Source organism: Chaetodon trifascialis, chromosome 22, assembly GCF_039877785.1.
Source record: "Chaetodon trifascialis isolate fChaTrf1 chromosome 22, fChaTrf1.hap1, whole genome shotgun sequence".
NCBI lineage: Eukaryota > Metazoa > Chordata > Actinopteri > Chaetodontiformes > Chaetodontidae > Chaetodon > Chaetodon trifascialis.
Genome location: NC_092077.1, coordinates 16,369,971 through 16,395,534, shown reverse-complemented (window position 1 = coordinate 16,395,534; position 25,564 = coordinate 16,369,971). Strand labels below are relative to the sequence as shown.

General features: G+C 43.2%; 1 protein-coding gene across 3 annotated transcripts in view; it reads right to left on the bottom strand.

Annotated features, from left to right (window-relative positions):
* chrm2a (cholinergic receptor, muscarinic 2a) overlaps window positions 1–25,564 on the bottom strand; it is a 71,153-nt gene that overhangs the window by 7,218 nt on the left and 38,371 nt on the right. The gene's annotated exons all lie outside the window — the stretch shown is intronic.

Genomic DNA, 25,564 nt, shown 5'->3' with positions numbered 1-25,564 from the left:
GCAACGAGTCAAATGAGGATATCATGATGTCCTCAGCATGGTGGTGCAACGTTTAGTATCGAGCCCACAGTGGTGGAAAGTCACTGAGTACATTCACTCATGTACTGCTGTATACTTAAGTACAAGTACCTCAAAGCGATATTTCCATTTTTACAGTACTTTATACTTGTACTCCGCTACAGTTAAAAGGGAAATATTGGAGTATTTACTGCACTACATTTGTCTGACAGCTTTAGATACTAGTTTTACACACAGAACATATTGTTAAAATTGAGCTGAAACCATCAGTCCATTAATCAACATCTGATTCATCAATTCATCAGTTTTGATAACGAATCAATCGTGCAAAAATCTCTGAAACCTTTCACAGTTTCGGCTGTTTTCATGTCTTCAATGACAGTAAACCGAATCATTTTTCACTGTTTAATCGAGCCCATAAAATAAAATCAATCGATTAATGGAGAAAATAACATGACTATCAGCTGCAGGTTATAAATGAGCTCCTGCTTTTATGCTGATGCAGAGCTAATAATGCTAATGTATAATTTATCACAGTATAACAGCCACTGATGACATTTCTCTGCGTTGAACACTTCAACTTGTATTTTTGTAAAGTATTTTTACAGTGTGGTATTCATGCCTTTGCTTCAATAAAGGATGTGAACACTGCAAACCCAGTTCATTTCAGGAAGAGGTTGTTTACTTACTGGACCACTGAGTTTATTCAAAGTCCGCGTGATGCTGCATGAAAAATGCTTCTGCTGTCTTTTCAAAGCGTGTACATCTATACTGTTATCAGCTTCATATTTATTGTTTCATGCAGAATACTCAAAGCTGTTTTTTTTCCAGGCTTTTGTCTGCCTACCCGCTTTGATGGATACATTTTCGACCACACAATGCCTAATGACTCCGAATTACTAATGGCTTCAATTACTGTCTTTTCGTTTCTTCTTTCTTCCGAATGTGTTCCCAAACCCCTATATTTGCGGTGGACGTAATAGCTTTTTAAACTATGCAATGTGAGCATGCACATGCTTTAAAGGGAGAGGGGGAAAAGTGTAATTATACACCGCACACACACAGTCTGTATTACCGGGAGTTCAATAAAAACTTTAAAAGGAATTATTGACAAAATTGGCGCTGACATTTTATCTTCAAAGGTCCATTTCCAACTTTCACTTAAAAATTCTCTTCATACGGCACTATAAAATTCTTTTGATCCTCAAGTGACCCACCAGTTCTCGCTTTTAACCTTAAACATTTGCCTGTGCTGGAGACCTTGCTTTGATTTATACACTGCTCACTCCTGCGTTTCACAGACCTTTGATATGAGGAGTTATGTGGTTTGTCTGGTCTGCGTCTGGAGCTGGACCACAACTCTCAGAGCTGTTTTGGCCGCTACGGGTCAGATTTTATGGCACACTTGGTGGCTTATCACTCCTTAGTTTGACATAAATATCATCAGGCCGGAGAAGTGGTTCAACTTTTTCCTTTTTTTCTTGAAAGAACTAATCAAACTTTGTTCAGCCTGTGGTGTTCAGTCTGTGAATCAAACGCTTTTTGCAAGCGCCATTCTGTTGTGACTTAAAAGAAAGATCAATATGGCGCCCAATGAGTTTCTTGACATTGCAGTGAATACAAATCTCGGGTAATTTTGACTGATAAACCCACGAGGACAACCACACACATTTATCATTGTTCAGACAACATCTGGAGTTTAATCAAGATGCAGGATAGAATCAAAGTGCCTGTTCGGTAAAGAGAGATAAATGCTAAATGTGAAGAGTGTAGATGTGCTGCTAATAAATCTGACTCATTTGCCTGCGAACACACAACTTTGAAGATATTTTCCTTTATGCAACGCTTCTTTTTTTCTTTGCTTTTCCTGCTTTTCTTTGTAATTCTGGTAAACACCTGCCTCAACATGCTGTGCTTCAGTCACTCGATTTGAGCTTGATGTCTGTGTGATGATCTGATGGAGCAAAACAACCTGAAACTGACGTATCGCCCTGCGGCCAGAGTTAATGAAGTGTTAGGGGTGACGCGCTGCCACAGCCGGAAAGCTTGTCCAAGACTTTGGCTTAAGGTCTTGAGCGCAGTTGCTGAGTAACTAGTGAACATTCACTTATCTGCTGTGCCAGAAATCCCTAATCATTGCATTAGCCATGGAGCTAAGCTGGCCTAATCCCCATAAAATGTTTAAGTCCGCCGATTTATATTCAAAAACACCAACAATACAAATGGGGCACACTTGTGGCTTGCTTGAGACAAGTGGATTAGAGGAGTAAAGTGGATCAGTATAGATGGTCATAGCGCAGTGGAGGCAGTCAACTCCCCGAGCTGCTCTTTGTCCACCTCCAGCTGCCGTAAGCCTCGTCCCACACCTGAAATCTCTGACTCCAGCCAGGCCAGCTAAAGATGCACAAATCCCTCTCAGCTCAGTGTGGACAGCTATGGTTTTCTGAAAAAGGTCTCACAGGAGCTTAGACTTTGTTTTAAAGCTCCCATCCACATATTGTGAGTCATGATTCATCAACCTCCTGCGAGATGCTTCTGCTTCCAAGGTGCAGTGCTTTATTCCAGCCATCTGTTTGCAGTTTTTGCCTGCAGGATTCACGCTCGCATACATCTCGTCTCCCCAAGAAAACAGCGAACAATAGCAGAGAAGCTGCACTGAACAGACGGGAGACATCTTTGCTTTCGTGTTGACTGGTAGAGATGCTGGCATCCCAGCCTGCTGAGCATGAGTGCAGTTGCCATCGCCTGGGGAGAGCAGCAGTGGCACTCTGAGCATAGCTATCAATCATAGAGCTTACCTGCAAGTCTCAGTACCACTGCAGTCAGTGCTAGTGCATCTGACAGAGCCCAATCAGAGCATGAGTGACACATCCATTATTATCCTGAAGGAGATGAATATTCAGATATTTCTGCTTTATCTCATCACACTTTTTAACAGATTAACACACTCACTAGGCTTGAAGTAAAGTATGAGATGAGCTTGGCATCATTGTTTATCCTCATCATGTTTAAACTTTTGCAGTTAAATGAGGTTCAGTGGACTCCACTATCCTAAATTTTTCTTTAGTGGATTAGAAAAAAGCGAGACAAGTCAGTTGCTGCCATGGGGGGACATGAATAAATGAGCTTGAGTATTGTTCTGTGGTCAGGACTTAGGTATTCCTGGAGCTGGCTCACTAGAGCTGAAAATTGCTTATGCCCTCCGGGAAGCAGAAAGGGCCAACCTCAACCTTTCTCCACAACTTCCGTCCTCGCTGTCTTTTGCAGTGGACTTCAGGACAGATCACGAGTAAACTCAAGTTACCGAACTGAAGTAAGAAACAGTCGTTGCTTTGTTTTGTTTTTTAGACAATATCCGCTTTGCCTTGTTTTTGAAGCTAAATAACCACTTACGCAGGTCACTGGTTCTGTCAGGGACAGGCAACAGTTTCGAGCTTTGTGTTGATGTAGCTTCAAGCATAAATACAAGAAACATTATTTCCAAATGTGGCAGCTGCATAGCTGCTCTTAAACCGATGCATTTGGCTGCCTCCCTGGTGTCCAGATTCCCATTCCCCATCTTTGAGCACTGATCCAAGGTAAAACCCAGGGCACTTGCCCCCTGATTCCAATGATTACATGCATTTTCATTGCTGGCCCTCTCCATGGAGCGTGCAGGGTTAGGCCTTCGTTTACTTTCTGTTTGCAGAGAAGCATGACTGGAATGCAAAAGCCATCATTGCTGCAGTATAGCGGCTCCACAGGGGGTGTAGATCCATTCAGCACTCCTCCCAATGGTGTTACAGTTAATGGATATAAGCAAGTTTTTTTTTTAAAATCAGCACTTCACTTGCTCACCCAAAGCTCAAGGCTTCAATACAGTAGAAGAGCATAGACGACAGTTTCTGTTGTTAAAAGAGGTGAAATATGACAGTGTGGGAAAGTTTGAACTGCTTCACATCAATGGGGACTGGTAAACATAAAGTGGAAGTCTTTTTTTCCACTGAGACAATTTCCTCCATCTTTTTGGACTCTACTGTGAGGTTAAGTTCCTGCTTAGGTAAATATTGACTCATTTCATCCCAAGTGAGTGGAAACTGCTCTCCAGCTGGGCTGTCATTGAGACAGGGAAACTGACAAAGCACTGAGACACACAAATGCATACAAATATTTGAAGAAATGTGTAGCAGGAAATGAAAAAGGTCACGATAACCATCAAACCAACGCACCATCCCCTTGTCCTGACGAAACAGGGCTACAAACCAATTCCAACGTTGAGCTGGTGAGGCATACTTACAAATTTGCATTCATTTCCTCAAGCTCTTTCCACAATCTCAGGGGATAGAGTCTGACAGATGCCTGGAGAGATTTGGTGTGAATATTTACACAGGGGATGATCAAAGCCATTTATCCATCAATTTCCAGCCATTCATTTGGGTGCTGGTTCACAGCGGCAGTGGGCTAAAATAAGCAGACCAGAGGTCTTCTTCCCGAACCATAACCTCCAGCTCTACCTGGGTAATCTTGGGGTGTTCCCTTCCCAGAAAAGATAACACAATTCCACCAGCAAATTCTGTGAAAATATCCTCCTGGATCTCCGCATGGGAGGAGGCCCAGGGGGATACCACCACGAGGAATACCCCACTGAGAGACATTTCGGTCAAACTGACTCCTTTCAACTTAAAGGAGCAAGGGCTCTAGTTGAATCTGCCCCTGGATGTCTGAGCTTTTAACCCCGTACCTGTAGGTGTGAGCCCAGTTTCCATCCACAACTCAGCCATTACCCAGATGCCAGGAAAACTGATCATCAGGTAAAATGAGAGCACAACAGTCCATTACAATGCCTGCATCTGCCAGTCAGTCTCAGGCTCTTACCTCAGAGCCAGGTCATGCCAGAAAAGAACTGGTTTGTACATGTTGGAAATGAGAAGTGTTCATACTTTCTGTGCGACTAGGAAAGCCTCATGTTTCCACTGACCATGTGCCACTTATTTATTGCCAGGATACATGGGTCCCACTCTAAGGAGCAGAAGGCTCATATCAATGGCGTGCATGCACTATTCTCTCCTCCAACACAGTAGATCCCAGTTGGGTTCTCATGAGCATCTAAACGCTTGGCTGCCGCCTTTCCCCGTTGGCAGCGCTGATGAAGTCCAGCCCAATCCTTGCACTGTTTCCAGAGCATGTGCTGTGCGTAGAGATGAGCCCAACTGCATCTAATTCCCATCTACTCCTCGGAGGAGGTCTCCCTTTTCTGTGGAGGTCATGCTTTCCCATTAAAGCTGATTCAAGGGGGTCTTGCAGTTGCTTCTAATATTTCCCATCATTTGGAGATAATTTATCTTGGGAGATCCCACCAGGCGCCTCTGCCCTCTGACAACTCACAGGGTCACGGGGCAAGCAACCTCTCCAGTAAGATAACTATACGATTAATTGGAGGAGTATCAAAACCCTTATGGAATAACTTGACACTGGCCTCTCATTACAAGTTAGACAATGGCATTATGCACGAGAGGCTGTAATTACAGGGAAAACCTCATCTTTGCAGGTGAGACAGAGCCTTTCAAACCCAGACCTTTCTAGCAGTGCTTGTGTTAAGTGGACATGAAGCAGGAGTTGGTAATGGAGAGTTAACGAGCAGGAAATGGCATCCAGGCGGGTGGAAAAACAAGCTGTGATAATCTGCAAACAGTCAACTACCCGGAGATTCCCCAGAGAACCTGTAGGTGGCCGAGTGTCGCTGTGCACCGAGAGAGGGGAACGAGATCAAAATGTACACTGGAGACTTCGCATGTCTTCGCCTGTGCACATATTTTGCTTAAGAATACAGTGAGGGAGTGCATGAATAAAGCTCTTGGCCAGACTTCTCTCCATCTTCCAGTCGTAACGCGGCCAAGCAAATCAAGAGCGAGTGACTGCTCCACTCCCTCTTTATTTCTGTTGATGAATTGTCTTGAGACTTGACAGCAAGAGCCTCATAACTCTTTCACTGTGACCTTTAGATGCCACTTCACAGAAATTATATTCATACTGATTTACAGCAAGTTATCTTCAGCATTGCAGGAATGTCATTTTAAGGTGCCCTCTATCCGGCGACACCCCCTGCTTACCTTGTCAGAGGATGCTTTGAGATCAGCCTATTGATATTCCAGCTACTTTGCTATGGCAGCCTCCACACCATCTGTGAAAAATGACAGTGTCACATACGACCTCTGCTGCTCTGCCAGGCGGCCCAGCCTGGATCTCACTGCCATATTCAACCCTAAAATCTGTTAGATCCACATTTTGAAGATAAAAGTCCTGGAAGCATGTTTTAGCCTTCTGCTGAGCAAAGAGTAAAACAGCCTGTAAGAGCCAAGTCAGTGCATTGTGAACAGATGCGGGTCAATGGAAAGATCTTTTCTAGCTCTAACCGTAGTTGTCAGCTCAGAAGCCACACAGTCTGGAAAATATCACAATCCTTCTGGGACGCAGAAACACTGGAGCTCAGCCAGTAACGAATGACAAAAAAGTTCTCAAGCAAGCTGGGAAGGTAAGAGAGACGAGTCAATTTTCACCTGTCACACAGAGAGACCCTGCGGCGGCGGCGACGACTTCCCAAACACGGTCACGCTACTTACTCCAACGCTCGCTATCTCGCCTCTCACTTCACATTAAACGTTTGATTTCATACAAATACTTTACCCGTGACTGAAAAACCCTGTGCCGTGTATCCTCTGTTGATTTGGCTTTAATTAGCAGATTTCCATATTTCTAATCATAATTGCTTCTCAGGAGTGAAAGCAGTGGTATGAGCTGCTCTCCGAGCCCAGTACAATTTCATCAGTCTGAATCTCAGTGGAGAGTTTTAGTGTCTTATTATAGTTTAAGTAACATCAGCTGTGTTTCCAGTATCAGCACAAATATCCACTATTATCAGGAACCTTGATCTAAAAATACCATTAAAGCCATCTGACCTACAAACAAAATCCACCTTAGCTAAAACCATCATACAGATCAGGAAACGCATGAGAGCTCTTAAGGCACTGACTGTGTTTACATGCACAAATATGCAGTTTTTTGCACATATTCTGAAAACAAAACAATACTACTACTAACTAATATCCTGTTTACATGCAGCCGTGCATACTTAACGAACACAGCCTCCCGCTTTAATTCAGAAACCTTCTTGAGAGATCGGTGTTGTGATATTTGCGCCGATTGGAAAACCTGTTGATATTCAAGTCTTTCATAATGTTTTAAAGAAGGTTTGTTTCTCCTTCTGGTCACACATGTGGGCTTTTCCTCAGTGCATGCATCTGTGCTGCAGCCTTGCAAACTGCTGGCTAGCTGACGCACAGAGCTTATACCAAATGTCCAAAGAATGCTTGTAAAGCCTGAATAATATTGGCACATCCCACGTCTGAATTGTAAAATGCTGCATTTGGAATAAACCTAATTAGAAATACACATGACCCATTCCAAATTCGGAATATTGTCATATTCGGGATAACAGTGGGATGTTCATGAGCAGGTAAACATAGTCACTGCCTTCCTCGTGGAAATGGTCCCAGGTGTCCGTTAGCTGGTACATGGCAAACAATTTTCACTGAGCACCAAGGACATTTGCAGCAGCCCCGAAACAAGCTATAATCAACAGACAGACATATTAAGCAACATCTGGCAGGCAAGTCATCTCTCCGGTGAAATGCTGCAGGACACTGCCAGCAACAGGCAGCTTGCACAGTTTTCACTATGGATGGAATAATGCAAATTGTGTGCAGTGATCTAACGCTGTGCATGGAGAAGTCCTCTGAGCTTGAATAAGTGTATTGACATTTCCATTTCTTCTCCTGTAAAAATATGCCCATTTTTGATTATCTAATCTATGTCTCATGTGGGAAAAAATAGAAGGTCGATGATAGTTCCTGCGCGATACAGTGCATGCCTTTCTCCACGGCTCATCTACCAACAGACCTGCTGCTTTTTCAGGCTCCGATTCACATAAATCCAAGAAACGGAGCTCAGCTTTGCTCGGACTGGGACGCCATCATGTATCACATTATATGTGCAAATATGGAGTCTTACGCTATCGTTGCTATCAGCTAAGAGCATCTCCCAAGTAATGAACACTGCCATTAGGATGACAATATAGTCTGTTTCCTTTTCCATATTGCCTCTGGGACTCCCCTGCTGTCCCTGCTTCTTCATACAATGCATGGCAATGAGCTGGCCTGCTAGTCTCTCCTGGCAGTTGCTCGCTCATTACTGATTTCACATGGAGCGCAGACATGCATGCACTCTCCGAGCCACTGCATTTATGTAGCGGCTTAGTAAATCGTCTCACGCAGGTGAAGCAGAGCCCTGCGGGTGCCGCTCTGGGGCTTCCACTCGCTGGCTTTGTTCAATTAAACCCTGCCCTTAGCTGCCACCACAGAACAAGTGTATGGTGTCACAGTACAGAGTATGGAAATTCAGAGGAGAAGAACGCATAAGTGTTACAGGGATACGCACTTCAATTTTGATTTGCTGAAGAGTTTGAGACAGCACGGCTAAGAGGAGTAAAAATAAAATATGAGGCAGCGTCTGCTGCAAACAAATGGAAAGGTCACCTTCTATCAACGTTGCCTTTGAATAATGAGATCGTGTTATACAAGTGAGCTCTCAGACTTTGTACAGTGAGTGGCTGTGATCGTGCCACCGGCGCTCAGCGCAGACTGACTCTACGACCAGACATTTTAACTCAGGCCGACGAGCAATTATAAGTTAGCCTTTGACTAGAGTGAGCTCAGTGAGAAGAGCATAAGCCTGTTAATGTCACTCTCAATGTGACACTCTTAAAGGTTTAACTGCTTCCCAAAAGGTGTCCAGCACACAGCTGGTATTCAGCAGCCGGGGATCAGTCAAGAAAAGTCATGAGATATTACACACACTCGAGAACTCCAGTCTCATTATGGTTTCGAGGGGTACGTTTTCGAAGTCGACCTCACCTTGTTTTGCAAGCATTACAGTAATTTCACTTAGTAGAAACCCATTCAAAGCCACTACATACACATTTTGTGTTTTTTTTTAAAAATGCAATTTGCGACTGTGGCACTGTCTATTTGCTGCTTTCAGCCCGTTCATCTCACTTTCCCTGGGTAGGATTTGTGGGTTGCAGCATGCATTGAGGTGTCACTTTACATACGACCGCTGCAGGATGCCAAAAAAGGAAATTTTAAAATTTCACGCATAATATTTGTACTAAAATATGAACTCAAAACTTTAATGCACCGATTAGTATTCCTCCCCACTGCAATAATGCTGTGCAATGACTGCCCTCTGTGCAACGAGGGACGACTTATCTCCTGAAGGACTGTGCACACTGAACTTTAATTTGCACTTTGGGGCTCTATCTATTTGTATATTGTTAAATCTGTGTTTTACTTACTTACCTCAGGTCATCTTAGTGTGAGTTATGTGTGTTTTGTGATTTGTGAATTGCTGCTGCAACACTGCGGTTTCCCTTAGGGGATCAATAAGAACTATTACAGGTACTGGACTCGGAGCTTCTGACATTTTCCTCCTGTAGAGACGATGGGTGCCGTTCCCATGGGCATGATGCTGCTCTTTCGCCCGCACTCTGAATCAGCAGGCCTGTCTAAGCACTCTTAATCGCTCTGCCGGCATCGCTGTCACCCTGCCACTGTCCTGTCCTCGTTCCCCTGCATGTGTCCTGCCTGTGATGCATCACACTGGCACCGTCCCTCGATAGAAAGCTGTGGTGCTCATTAAGATAGAGAAAGATAGCAAAAATGGAAAAAAGGCAGGGGAGGCGAAGGGAACGAGATAAAGCGTGTGCCTGTTGGATTTGTTCCACTTCATTGTTTCTGTATTTCACTGCCCTTCCCCCCCCCGTACACTGTCTTTCTCCTGTGATTCAGAGTTTAGTGATAAAAAGCAGAGCTATGTTGCCCTTGGACAGGCTGCTGTATTTACAGTACCTGCTCTAGTCTCTCATATGATTTCCATCACAATATACATTCACCTAGAGCGGCATTCAGGGAGGATAAAGTGAGGTTTTGAAGAGAGTGAAGCACTGCATGCGCTCTTTAAAAGTGTTTTTTTTAGAGGTTTAGAGCGATGTCTCATCTCCAAACTCTACTTTCCTGCGTTCTTTAAATGCAACAGCCGAACCAAAAGCCAAGGGAGACTAACAAACTGTCTGTTTCAGTGGAGCGTTATGGGACTCGCAGTCCAGGACCCACTGATGCATGAAGCCTCTCTGTGGTTGCTCACTTGCAGAGGGATCTGTCTCAACACTTGTAGAGAGGAAACTTCAGCTAAGTCTGATAAGACAGGAACACGATGTGCCACAGCCAGTCACAAGTGGCCATCAGCATCCTTGGCAGTAATCTGTGCTCTGAAGCCGAGTGGTGACGCTTTTAATGCAGCTGGCAGATGCTAATCCACGGAAGTCCACCTTGATCCAAATAACAGATGCGCCATGACCGAAGCTCAAACTCAAACCTGACGGCCTGTCGAGCGATGTTGTCACGCAGACAGGGGGGTTTGACAGCACCCATTTATGTGGCTTTCCCAAATTGATTACCTTGTCACTGCCCCTCATTTATTCTCTGATGAAAAGAGATTAGAAGTGGATTAATGTGATAACTGACTGGCAGTTTTTGCCAGTGCCCTTTCCGCCCTTTTTACAGTTTTCACAGAGCTGAATTTGTGCAAAAGCTCCAAATGAAAGATTATTGGAGGCCAGGTCTCGGCTTCTTTCAAAGAGTAAAATTATAATAAGCTCCCACCCTTTGAATCCACACTATATTTCACAGCCGTTGTCATCAATTATAGATGTTGTATATTAAATACTGCAGCTTCACTATCTGCCCTCCACTTATTTGCATTGCCTCGAGAGGCTGTCCCGCCTGGAATAACCTTCCATAATGGTGACTGCTTAGTTAAATGCTGTTTGTGAAGTTTAAAAAGATAAATAACGATCACAGGGTTTAATTTTCTGAAAAGTGGACCACACAGGAAGAGCTGCGCTGCGAGAGGCATTCTAATTCTGCTGCTGGTGGATGCGTGAAGCATTGTGAAAGACAAGAGGCATGCTCCTGCATCATGTTTGATTTATTTAAGCCATCTGTCTTTCCAGTGGGTCTTGACACGCGGGATTGATAGCGCCGACAAGCACTGTTCTCAGTGTTGCAACAGGAATAACACAAACTGCCAACATTGTGGTTTGCTCACTGCATATGTCACATCATTTCTGTCCATCTCATCAAGCCACGTCCTAAAAATAATGGAGAAAAACACATGCTGGCACAGCGATGCGCACCCAAACAAAGCGGTTGTTGGGAAATTACTGTGGGAAATGTGAAAAAAATGCACTGCAGAAGGATATCTGAAGGCTAGAGGTGTCAGCTATGTAATTAGCCCTTCTTCGTCTGTCCTCCCCTTGCTTTCAGCATCTCATCCCCTTGTGCTCTGACTGACAGCTTTAGATTTCGGGGGGAGCATGCCACTGGACTTCTGTGCTCAGAAACCACTCTCCGCCATTCAGACATGGCTAATTGGTGTTTCACATTTGCGGGAGCAAAAGCGGCGCACCACACCTCACATCTCATCAAAACATTGTGCCCAGAGCCAATCAAATGCTTCCAACTAAACACTCATTAGCAGACCTGACACCGATGACGGCTTTTCTGTTGACATTAGAGCACGCAAAGGAAATCAGCCCAAGGAAACTTGCTGTCATTTTGGATTCTGTTAATTGGTTGATTGTGATGTTGCGTCGCCTGTAGGCAAAAACCATTGAAAGGCCAATCTTTGACCCATTTTCAAAGATTAAAACATCTTTCATTGACTGAGGGATATGCTATATTTAATACATTTATAGGCTAAATGTACTGTATAAGAAATCGCAGTTAAGACGAATACACAGCACGTTTGGCCAAACCTCTCCTGCAACGCATAATCCTTTAACAAGCCCTGACGTTGTGTTCAGGCTTTTCCTTTTTCCAAGTTCCATTTTGTAATTTGCATCTTGCCTTGAGGCATCCTCGCAGCAACCTCTCTGTAAATATATACGCCTCCATTAGTGTGATGATTACCTGTTGTTTTCCTGTGCTTGGTCATTTCCCACTGAGAATTGCATACATGCTATTCTGTGGCTACGGTGTGGCTCGAACAGCTGTCTGCTCTGAACCCGGCTGTAAACGTTGTATTTAATAAAACAACACTTGTTTGCAGAGTGCTGTGCTTGTCAGCAGGAACGTGCGTCCGTTTGTCCGCACACGTGAACGAACGTCAGCTGGCTGAATGGCAGCAGGAGCTGTGTGATGGATTTGAACACATCTTCAACAGGATAGATCGTAGTTTACTGCTGCAAAGACGTTTACACCTTCAGTCCAAACGTGCTCTGTGGTATTAAATGGTCCTAAGAAGACCATTTTCCAGTGAAAAGGAATTGAAAAGGAGTTCTCAGACAAAAAAACAAAAAAAACACTTAAAGCGTGGAGTACCTTCAAGGACCAAGGCAGGGTCCTTGACTATTGTCACTCACACGTCAGGAGTGTCTGCACGAGCTGATCGCTGCACTTTATAAAGCGCATCAGACACTAAATTCAGACATTTATTGCCTGTTAAAAAAATAAAGCAATTGGTTCAAGTTCAAATCAGGGCTGTGCTGAACGGCATGTTTTACAGTCAAAGCTTCTATCGAGGCTTTCAAATGAGGCTTCTAACATCTGTGGTCACATTTTGTGACGTTATCACCCTAAAAAAAAACAATCCTTGAAAAAATCCTCAATTTAAATGAAGCGATTCATCAGATTAAATTCTAACACATCAACTTTCTTTAGTGTGCTTAATTTGTCAACATGAAAACCTACAGACACTCAGAATATTTGACTTTTGGACTAAGTTCTGCTTAGTTTTATTGGATCGGGTCAGACACCAGGATAACTGTGACACCAGAGGAACCAACTCAAGGCATTTATGCTAACACTGTGGTGGCACACACACACACCAGTGCTACCATAGTAATTTAGAGAATTATGCCCATATTCACCCAAATTATGCTAATAGCATCAGTCACTGAGTATTTCAGGACCTTTCAGCTCTCAGTGAATTAATTCTTTGGCACTTGTGTTCCCAACAAGATTATGGCACATTACTCATGACACGATACACAGCGACGACCCAACAACTTGCAGCACATGCAGCAAAACCAGGACTCCCGTGAGGTCGACGCTCCTTTTCTGCATCCCAGACAAACCGAGGTTCAACGCAGCTGGAGGCCAAGTTTCAGCTTGCTGAGCGGCATTACAGTTACAGCACGGCAAAGAGAGCAGCATCCACGTCTCCCCCTCTGTTAATCAAGCTCCTGCCCCAGCACTTGTCACTCATCTTGATGAGCTGTCTAACGTGCGCACGGCATTCACACATTATTCAGGCTGTGGCTGGCGTGACGTCATCTGCACCACAGGCGGCGAAGAGGCGCACTGAGAATTCAGCCAATGCGGAATTAAAAAAACGCAGGGTTGATGTTCAGAGTCTGTGCTGCCAGATTTAGATTTACTGCTCTTTTCTTACTGGATTTCCAACGTTGCTGTTACGCCCACACCCATCCAACGCAGTCACAACAAATGGCAATCACCCCTCGCTTTCCTTTTGCCTGCACGTTGGGGAGTTTGAGCATTTGTACAGCGTCACAGAGAGGCTGATAATACTATATAATAATAATAATAATAGTAATAATAAGCTTTAATTGTATGGCACCTTTCAGCCGAGAATAGCAGCTCAAAGTGCCTCACATAAGAAAGACATAAAAACAGGAATAGAAAATGAAGACGCAGAATAAAAACTACTTGATAACAATTATATTAAAAAAGGTAAAAATAAGGATCAAAGGTCTCCAGATTCTCCTATTCCTTTAATACAACAGCGGTTTGTTTATTTAGGTGAATAAAAATATCATTCCTGCTTTAGTTTGTCTTGTTTGGAGAGTTCACAAAGCTGCTCATGGTCATAAAAACTTAATTGGTATATGATAAGTTTACACACTGATAACCGAATGGCGGGAGTGTGCGCTTTGTTTGCAGTGCTCCTATGTTTGTTTGCATTGTTTTGTTCCCTCAGTGTAATTTCCCTTATCTTGATTGGAAATGTGGAAGTTAATGAAGCTGGTGAGGATATACTGAAGGGATTATTGCCAACAAGCAGGGAAATAAACATTTCTGTAATCACCAACAGGTAACAATCATTAAGTTATACAGAGCAAGACAATCCAAGTAAATACACAATGATCACACACACACACACACACACACACACACACACACACACACACACACACACACAAACACACAGTAAATGAGGCTTTGCAACAGATCAACGAGGACACTTATCTGTGCACGCCACAGTGACTCGCAGCCGATCCGTGACGCACAAATCACGCCATGCGCTGCAGCTGCTTTTCGCCTCGCAGGATGTTTTCTAAAGCAAACTTTTCCCTGCGTTTTAGGTCATTAAGACGAAGAGATTTTTAAAGATTTTTGTTGTGCACAAGCATTCAATAGTGTCAACAATCACCTCAACTCATGGGAGTTTATTTGCAGTTATTCAGCTGCTATTGTCTGTGTTTTTAAGTAACTACACTGCACTGATTAGTTATTTAAAGCTGTTCCTCAACGGACGGACGAAGCTCTGAGGAAGAGGAGGGATGGCTGCATGGCAAATCGGGATCAGAAACCTCTGCATTAATAATCGACACTAAAAAGTGTTTTGGCTCCAAGTGATTCTGTTTTACAAATGGGATAAAGCTTTTTCCTGTTCCCGGCCCAATTGGGTAAATCTGACCTATAAAAGAACCCAAAGGGAGCCTCTTCAAACTTCTAACGAAGCTCGAGCGGAGCTTTTGAGCGCCTACGCACATGTGACAGCGACAAAATCAGATTAATTCCAGTGAATTCTTCCGACATCTCTGCTCAAACTTTGTCACGGTCTATAATTTGCAGGGAAAAAGGCTGATTTTGATCCCCTTTGTTGTAATTTGATTGAGATGACGACCGATTACACAAAAAGGATAATTGACCGGCGCGAAAGGGCGAGGACATCCTCGCCTGCGAAGAATAGATTCAAATCTGTCTCAGCTCATCATTATGCTGCAATCACAGCGTCAGTCAAACAGAGAAGGTGAAAGTCGAGTGCAGATGAGAGCCACAGTAAACCAGTCTGTCATGTACGGAGGAGGACGCCAGCGTCACTGAAGAATCTCCTTTCTGCGCCCATCAGAAGGAAAACATCACCTCTTTTAATCTTGTTTAATTTTCATTTGCGGCTTGTTCACCCACACGTCATGTCAGCAAATTGCATGATCTGCATATTGACTATACCAATAAGCAACAGGAGGGTGAGGGCTCCAGACGGCGCACTGCTCTGTAATTGTGTGGGTGTTGCATGCTAAAGGCTATCAGCAGTCATTCCTTTGTTTGGTTTAAAGAGAAAGAAGTCGTTTGCAGCAAAAGAAATGATGAAATTCTGGGAAAGTGAGGATTTGCGCTGTGCTGGGTTTGATGAAAATAATATAGAAAGTAGTGTAGCGTTAGTAATATTTGGCCCCGTTATGGTGTGGTCTCTGTCTTGCTTTTGCATAGACCCCTTTATCAATATGAATATTACCACTTACACTTTAAGGGTTTAAAGTTAAGCTTAATGCAATAAAATGCATCATCCAAAGAAGGTTTTATTTACTAAATACTTACCTGTTGCTTTTATGATCTCTATTATCTCTTTTCTACATCCTATCCTTGGTTTCTCTTCACCACCCTGAAGCATTGAGGACTTTTCTTGTCTATTTTTAGACCGTAACCTTCACAGTCTCTATAGTCATTTTCTATCCATTCAATTGAAATGTCAACCTGGAGCATTGTATCTACCCGCACTCGGAGAGATTTCCCGATTGAGCGCCAAATGCACAAGCCAACATAAACTCCGAGTTTCAGAGGAGCTTATTACAGATGGATATGGCTCTCCAGTGAGGCAATATAGGAGAATCACAGGACTGAAGGGGACTACCAAGCTCGAGAAACTCCTTGTGTCAGGTGTTTTCAAAGCTGTTGGGTTTAATGCCGCTCTGTGTCAACACGCTGTCTGATCCCATCCACCATCTCCTGGCTGAAGACGCTCAATCATCAGGGGATCCAGTTAGATTGTGCAGGTTTCGGAGATGCAGCAGATCTCCTCAATCATAGGGCTGTTTAAACAAAGCCAATCAGCACACAGCACATACACTCATTAGCAAAGTCATAACACTAAGTGCGATTTAGTTTTTTTAATGAGCTGACGAGATTCAGAACAATATTTAGGCGAGTTTACTGTCCTCACAATGCATGAATACACCTCATTAAAAGAGTCTTTTATAAACTTACTGACAGGTCTAATACAGTTCAGTCAGTCTAAGAGCTGAATCACACTCGCAGTGATTTAGAGGTGGACGTTTTCCTACATGGCTGATTTAAGTACTGAATACATTCAGATATAATGGGAGAAAAAGCTCTTAGCTGTGAATAATTATAGAGAAAAGAAACACTCTGTACATTACTGTGTGGCCTTTGATGAAAGGAACAAAACTTTCCAATCCATTACTCATAACCTACGGACACATTATGGACTCTCAATTTAGCTTCTCGGTATTCTTCTTACGTATAAATAACTACAGACAGAAAGACAGTTTGATGTAATGTTGGGAAAGAAAAACCAAGTATAAAACCTGCTGAAAATCAATGCAGCTGAGGCCGATTCATCCTGGCTCTGACACCCCATTTACACCTGGTATTAAAGTGGGATCTGTATCTGAGTGTGCCATCTTTTTAATAAACCAGCTCATCTTGTCTTTGTTCACACCTGGTATGACAGCAAATCAGCCCCAGAGTCACTTAAAGAGAAAGTTCTGTGGTTGTTCCGTTAGAGCAAACTTTATGAAACGCTGTCGATGACAAATTCTTAATTATTTCTACTTTCTAAAGTCAGAAAATGCAATAAATTACACCTTTGTAAAAAAAAAAATATTGTGTTTGTTTGTCAGTGTGCCGCAGTGTAAGCTACTCTGTGACGAGGAAAATGATGAGCCTTGTTAACAGCAGATCAGCTGCAGTTATTTCTCACTTTACATGGTTCATTTCCAACCACAATTGCTTTTATTTCCACTCAGGCGCCTTCATGGCACAGAATAGACATACAATCAGTAATTATTGTCTTTCTTGCATGCTGCTCTCTCTCTAAATTTGAGTAACGACCAGCACGATGTACACATTGTGTTTGCACATACCTCAGAGTTATAGGCAGATTTTATTAACTTCATATTTGCTGTACTGACATGAGAATCATGTTCATCTTCTTATCTAACCCTCTACAAGAAAGTGAAAAAGCATGTTTCCCAAAATGTTAAAGTATTCCTTTAAATCAAGAGCCTCCCTTTATTTCTTTAAAAGTCTACAAATTTCCAAGCAAAATGTAGGTCAGCTTGCTACGTATGGCTACGCATCTGTATGTATTGGCGCTTGTGTAATATTGTCTGTGTGTGTCCCTTTACTGAAAGAAATATGTCACTTGTAGTACTAGTAGATCTAGTAGATTTGTACCTTCTCTGAGCTCTGCAGATAGCTTATATCATCTAATTGGATCATCCAACGACTGAGTGCCTGCAGCTGGAAGATGGTGGGTGGGGTCACATAAATATAGACTGGAGGAGGTGAGACACACTCAGATGTATCTGCACACTGAAGAAAGCTCAAAGTGGAAGCATTTGCGCTCTTTTAATTCCTTTCTTGCCGGTGAACAATTGAGTTTTGGAGCGAATGTCGAGGAAATTCTATTTTGGGGAAACAGCACATTTTCTCCACTCGCGATAAAAATGAGGAGAAGTGTGATAAGATTATGGTCAATATCCATTTTATCTGTTTTAAGCCGCCGCTACTGGCAGCCAGTTTGTTTACTCTCTCCTGCAACCTGTGCTTACCATGTTCATACCTCCCTACAGAATGAGAGGAGTCTAGCAAAGAAGACATTTAATTTGAGGTGGATAATGGAGGTTTAACGGTCCTTAAAAAAGCCTCCTACGTTGTGTTTGCTTGGTTTAATGCTTTTGATTTGTTTGTTTATTCTCTCTTCGCGTCTCTGTGTGATTTCCCCTGGCTCCCCCGCGGAGCAGTGCTAAATGAAGTGTAGTCGACAAACACACACACAGACACACACCTAAAGTGGCACTCTTGTCTCACAGCGAGCCGGGAGGTGGTATCCATCACTGCAGGTTTCATCCCAGAGGAAATGATTGATTTTGGGTTGGCAGGATCACATGATGAATTTCAAAGCTGAGGAGCGTTATTGTGTCTTTTGGATTTTAAAGAGTCTGAAGCCCTGACATCTTTTTGAAAAATGGAGCAAACTATTATCTAAACAGGGCTCTGTTGACACCATCGAACCTGGGCAAGGCCTCAACTGAATTTAGAGCTAAACAGAACTGATTGTACTCTGCTGCTTGATTTAGTGCTTGGATGGCTAAATTTAGCATCTTAATGGTCAGCTTTTTGACTGTGATTTGCTAATGAGCCACTGTAGGCCAACAACTAGCAGCTAGCCTGTGTTTGCTAATTAATCTGATGGACAGTTGCTTCAGCAAAGCCAAAAATAAAAAGGTAATGGAAGTGATCTTTTGTATTTCACACAAGAGACATAAAAATGGTTAATAGAAGGTGGGATAGGCTCATTTTTAATCCCCAGTGTGGCTCCAAAAACGCTGCATCCCACACTTCCCTGTCTTCACATTAGACTCTCACTGCGTAGCAAATGAGAGCAAGCTTTCTCCAGTCTCAATCTGAGATGACCCCAATGACATCACTCGGGTTATTTCCTTAATCGTTTCCACAGGCTGAATCATACTCTGCATGAATATCAATCTGTAGGTAGAGGCCCACTTTTAAGAGCTGATTTTGGCCACCAGTAGTGCTATAAGGCATGTTTTTATGAGTGGCTCACTGCTTTGTTTGTATTGTGCATGCATGGGTGACGCGATATACATTCCTGCTGCTGGTTTCCACATATTTTTACTGACCAATGGCAGCAACAACATGCAAAGAAGCATAGCAATGCAAAGGCAGTGAAGTAGAAGAAGCTAGCAAACGCGGATGTAAACAATGCACAGTTTAAAATATGCAAATGTGTCATGAGGAAGGAAATGCATTCAGCACATTTGTTATACCTCAAGGATGTGCACACAATGCATTTTGGTGGGAAACTGAAGGTAAACATCCCCTCGGGGTATCGTTTAAGGTCTGAGCTAACTTGGGCTGCAGACAAGGGAATGTATTGTGACCTAAATTTGAGAACAATTTAATCCATGAGGCTCTACAGTACGACTGCAGATCCAGTAGAGGATGTCTGCGGCTGCAGCAGCGACGGCTCCTATCACTTGCAGACAGTTGCCTGTCAGTGTCAGCAGTGCACTTGGAAAATGGCTTAATTTTCGACAACACTTCACATGACCATAAACCTCTTACAGATGACATTTTACCATACATCAGCACGAATGCTCTGCCAGTTCTTTGCAATTTAGATAACATAAATAACAAAAACCCATCTCTGAGTCTGCTCTCTGTCTATTCTGTCCCCGCCATGCTCAGCTGTGTCCATCTCTTAATCAGATTAGGACATTATATTTGAGGTTGTTGGCCTAATCAGTGTAATAAAGGGTCTCTGAGAGCATTGCTGCCCATTAGCGTCATTAGGCTGCAGCTGAAAGGAGGGATTTGTGGAATATGCTTGATCACCGCTGCTCGGAGGAGGTGAGCATCCATCTCTCAGGTGGGCCTATTGATCTGTTTACTCCCTCATGAGCCGGCAGGGCTCGTAGGAGTTAGCCAACACACAGGAGCTAAAAGAGCAGCTGTTGTGTAACGGCTTCATTTCTTCTGCTGCCTTCTGGTTTGGAAAAGTAATATTGTGCTGCTGTAGGAATGCTCTGGTTAGAAATGCTCACTCGGTACATTTTAATGCAAAGAAAACAGAGGTTGAGGATGTGTCATTGCAAAAAATCTTAGTTATAATCCTAATTATTACTATTGCTATCATACTGAGACCATCTGGATTTGCACTGCTTTAGTATGTCATGAGTGGCAGAGTGTCATTGTTGAAACAGGGACAGCGAGATCAAACAGCTGGGACCAAACTTGGCAAATTTGAATGCGCCGTCAGTGTTTGGGGAGCAAATATTGTTTTTTTGGTATCAATTTTTTTCAGCAGAGGCAAATGGAAAGGAAACGATAACTCCATCTGGCTGTGACCCAGAGCTGTGACTTTTGTCAAATCTTTTGTCACAGAGTGCTGTGCGTTTCATCTCGTGATGACGGAGCACAGAGTGGTTTTAATCTGCAGGCCTCACGCTGTCATATTTTCATGGCACAGTGGGTTCGATAAACCACTGCTAAGCGCTGTGTGCCTGTGATGGCAGGAAACGAGCAGAAGCACTGCCAGGCGTCAGTCCAGCTGGACGGCCGCAGCTAGACTCCAGGGACTGGCATCAGCATGCTACACTCAGCTCCGCCGCCTTTATATGGCTGAGGCTGAGAGGGAGTGGCTTTGCCAATTTGATTTATAGCCCCAGATTAGCAGCTGCATCGGAGGCTGGAGGTTGTCATCCTCTTGTGCATATGGAGAGATGCTCTTAGGGAATGAGGAAGGTCTTGAGCAAACTTGCACGTTAAATTTCAACTAAGAGCCCGCATGTGTGCAGAGGCAGCACTGTGCATGTCAAATCCCTCCTGTGTGTCAGTATGTGTATGGAAATGAACAACCACATGGTCCATGAGCACTGAGAGCTCTCTGCTATCAGAAACAGTCATGAAAGGCCGACCATCAATGACCCCTGCAGTAATAAAAGCAGTGGCTTTGCACATGTTGGACTGGGGAGGCTGCAGGAACAGCCAGAGAGGCCAGACTTGAGTAATGGGTGACTGCACACTCTTAGCAGAGCGCTCCTCAGAGCCTTTTCCTGCGCCAGCTTCCGTCATTCGAGGATGGTTTTTCTCACTACAGATGTAATTGCCAGAAGTTCAGAAGTGCATATTTTGTAAGTTGCTAAGTATGGAGACAAATTGGTGTGGCAGTGTGGCATCTGAAGTTTCTGCTGATGGTTTGAAACAAAGTTTGTGGGAAATTAATTTGTTGAAAGTGTTGAAATTCTTCGAGACAGCCGTAAAATGTTTCTTAAAAAGCTGAATGGACATTTCATCCAAACTGATAATGAAATGTGTGAGTGCAGGACTGGAATCTGTGCATTGCAGTGTATTTGAATACTGTAAACAGTGTGTTATTAAGGTATTGGGAAAGCCTCGGTTTTATATTCAGTTCCCTTTTCACGATTTCAAAGCTCACAGGCATTTAAATATCTTTGCAAAATCTTTACTTGGTCACATTTGAAGATTTATTGTTTTTCAAATCTTACAGAGCTGTAAATTAAACATGTGAGTATATGGCCCCGCTATAGGGATTATTCCCTCACTACTGCTCTGTCAAGATCCAAAAAAAAGAAAAATGGAAATGATTTATTACTTCTAATAATACTTTACTCCCTTTGGCACCATTTTGTCAAAGGCAGAAGGCAATTTTACAGTCCCATTCAGAACTATAATTCGTAATTATGTGGTGGTTATGATGTTATGATTCTGTCTGTGGCCTCTGATTCTCATTTGACAGCCAAAGAGTGATTAAAGTCACCCGTCAGCGTGTCGCTTGAATTATTCACCACAGGGACAGCTCCATTACTTCCAAAAAAGGGGAAGCCTTAAAGGTTTGCCTCTATGTCCAAACATCCCAGGTGGCTGACAGTGAAATACACAGTATCCGAGCTATTGGTGACACAAATACATGAAAAATATGCCGCACTCTTGCCAACAGGCCTAGATTACTGCCAATCTATTAGCTTGTATTTACAGTGTGTGTTATAAATCCCACTACAACTTCCAGAGAAATGTGTAATGATTTACATTCTGATCTAAAAAGGAATGGCTATTGATAACGCTAAATGAAAAGTATCTAAATTGTGTATTTGATCATGATTTATATGCTTCTTGGAATATTGATCAAATAGAAGATTTTCCTCTCTGATGGGGCTGTGGGGTGAAACAGAGTGGGCAATGCATTGAACAACCCCCTCCAAAGAAACTACCCCCAGCAGCCAAGGCACAAGAACAACGCCGACAGCTCTCATCCTCAAACCTGATCCTGTTGCATTGTGTGATTCCCAGAACTTACACTGGGTTTAAATACCATTTTTTGGTGTACCCAGTTCAGCTCAGCCTTTTCTTTTGGTCATGGTTCTCTGCAACGAGAGAGTGCAACGTGGGGCTTAAAAACACAGCTGCTTCTGTGCTGGCATTGATAGGTTACTTGTACTGTAAGCTCGCACGTTGGAGCACCCCATGCACTCTACACCAGGAGGCATTACTTCAAAATAGAAATGCTGTTGCGGGAAGTTTATTCACATTGCATCGGTTTGACCAGGAGCTCTGGTGCCCATCACTTAGGTACCAGCCAGCCCTACACAACAACCATGTCTTTCAGTACCCTTGCAATAACAATCACCAACAGCAGAAATCTCAAAGGCACCAGCAGACAAGAATCTGAAGTTCACCTCAGTGTATTATACAATCAGTGCTCAATATAAAACCCACAGTTCAACCGCAATGAATGAGTCCTTATATCAGTTCAAATATCAGCAAGAGTATCCATAAAAAACTCCTCTTCAGAATCCCAGCAAGCAAACAAAAATACTTTAAAGAAAGTTGGCCAACGAAAACAGAGCCAAGTGACTCATGAACAAGCTTCGTGATTCTCTGGAAACACCACCGTTATCTCCCGGTCAGTGTGCTGCAGTGGGCTGCAGGGAATGGACCGCCTGGGAGTCTGATGGAGGATTTACGGAGTTGAGAATGGACCTGAAGAATAATCCAACTCTGCAGAACAGGTGAACTATGAACTGTATACCTCGGACCTACTGGACCTCATTCACTGGAGACAAGAAGTGCACCATTTTAGCTTGAAACCACAGCATAGATATTCCTGAGTTGATTGGAGTACAGAGTGGTCCAATCAACTGCAGCGACGGCGTGATCCATTCTGATCTGCGAGCTGGGAACCACAGAGTTAAGATTTCCTTTCAAGTTTTGTCAAAAGCTCAATAAAAAATCTCTATCCGTGTTTTGCATTTATTACTACTGGTGAATTCCTGCTATTTCTTTTCCAGGTCCAGTCTACGTAGAACCTCCACCTCCCATTGCTCTCATGATCTACAGATTGTTCCAGGAGATTCAACTCTGAGACAGTTTTCCACCAATATTAGTTTTCCTCCTCCACCACCAGCATCTACTGTCCCATCTCATATCTCCATGTGCCTGCATAAAGTGAAGGGGAAATTGAATATTTTCTACAGCAAACCTTGTCCCCTGGCAATGTGACTCAGTCCGAATACAAATCCTTCACTAATGATTTTCCCGTTAAACCAGCAATTTATGGCCTACATGAAGTACATAAGCCTACCGAAGGGTTTCCAGAATGTCACCCCAAGGATTTGTTCTTGATGCCAGGCCAGAGAAGATTCCCCAACTGACTGATACACCAGATGTTATTTGACATAACTATGGGTGCAAGCTACACCCTAGTTTATTGTCTTTCTGTACCAGGTCCAAACCTCAGTGATCAGACTAACATTTCTGTGTATATATCAGCATGATGAGCTTGTTCATGCTACAGTTGTATTGTTCTGCTGTGTTTTGTAATGACATGAACTGCTGGTAGTTGGCTTCATGTGTGTCCGATCAAGCCTTAAATGACTGACGAGATGCACCTGAAGAGTAACCCCACATTTAGGCTGACTCATTACGCGTGCTTCATGTCCAAAATGGACTGAAATTTTTGCACTTTGGATCAAACACTTGTCAAATCCTCTAGTCTGTTTTTGTTCTCTGTGTGCGAGTCCTCCCTCGCTGCGCTATAACTTTCTCCCCGACTGCCACACCAGAGAAGACAAACATGGCTCAGCCTTTGCGAACCGCCGCATATAATGAGGACGCTTCACTTTGATGGAGTCCCAAGTCTTTCTCTGCGGCTATCTCTATTGTTATACATATACAATTGATCACTCAATATCCAAATGCAATATGAGGCATTGTCGTATTCGGCAACATTAAATGTCTCTCTCTTTTTCAATTTAGCCACTGCTGCTATCAGCTCTGCAGCAGCTGCACTGCAAATGTACTTGCCATGATGTAGATGACATTTGGCAATGAATAGTATGACTAAAAGACAACCAAACAATAAAACTAGGCCCAGACAAACATGGAAAAAAAGCTATCAATAGTATTTTTGTGTGGATTTGTCCTTCTTACTGCCCTGTGCTCGGCTCCTAAAACAGCTACAACTTGTAACTCAAGCTGACAACAACAGACCAGATCAAGGTGAACTGACATTCAGCAGCAAGAAAGAGAAAATTAGAACGGTGGAATAGAGTCATGTCTGGCACGTCGCCAGCCTAAGCATCTTAGAAAAAGTTCTTGAACAATGTCCTGTCGCTACCATTCAGTAGTGGGATTACTTAATACGATTACCAGGGCCGCCAAATCAACCGTGGTGAATGTAGCCCATAATTACAGTGAGAAGATGAGGAAGGTGTATGACAGAGATTAGAAAAGGTGAACTCCAGTGAGCCATACAAAATATGCCCCCGCCCTCCTCAAAACACCCTCACTGGGTTTACGACTGTGTTGCTTAATTTGATAGGTGAGTTTTCACAATGCAGACTGTGTGTTTCACAGAGTAGGAACAGGCCTTGCGCACTGTATCCTCTGTCCCTCTTGGATTTCTTTAAAAGTGCTTTCAGTTAAAGGGCCAGTTCACCCAAATCAGTTACCGTTGGAACCAAGGGCAACTGAGGTTTAGGGATTATTTCAAGTACAATGTCCTGGAGAGAGTTTATGAAATGTACTTTTAGCGCCATAAACAAGACAAAGGGTTTACAGCCATGCTCACTACTAGCTAAATGCTAATGTCAGCACTTTAATATGCTCTCTATGACGATGCTAACATGCTGATTCTACGTTTGTAAGTACGTTTACCATTGTTAATCATCTGAGTTAGCATGTAACTTACATACTAACGTACTAATCAGCACTAAACATAAAGTGCAGCTGAGGCTGATGGGAATCATTTTGCCAGCATTTGGTCATAAACCAAAGCACTAAATAAATAAATAACAACTTTGACCTTGTAAAGGCGCTAAATTAAATGTTGCAGGATCACCAATCAGATTGCAATTCCTCCTGACCAGGATATGGATGAGGACCAAATTTCATGGCAACCGAACCAATGGTTGAGACATTTCACTCAAAACATTTCACTCCGCTGGGTGAAAGTAAAGAGAGTCTGAAGATGAACACGTGAATCAAAACGTCTTCGCTCACCAAACATGACAGTCGACTACTGACTTTTACCTCCTCGCCGTCTCTTCTCCCATGTGGGATGCCATTAATTTTCATCACATGTC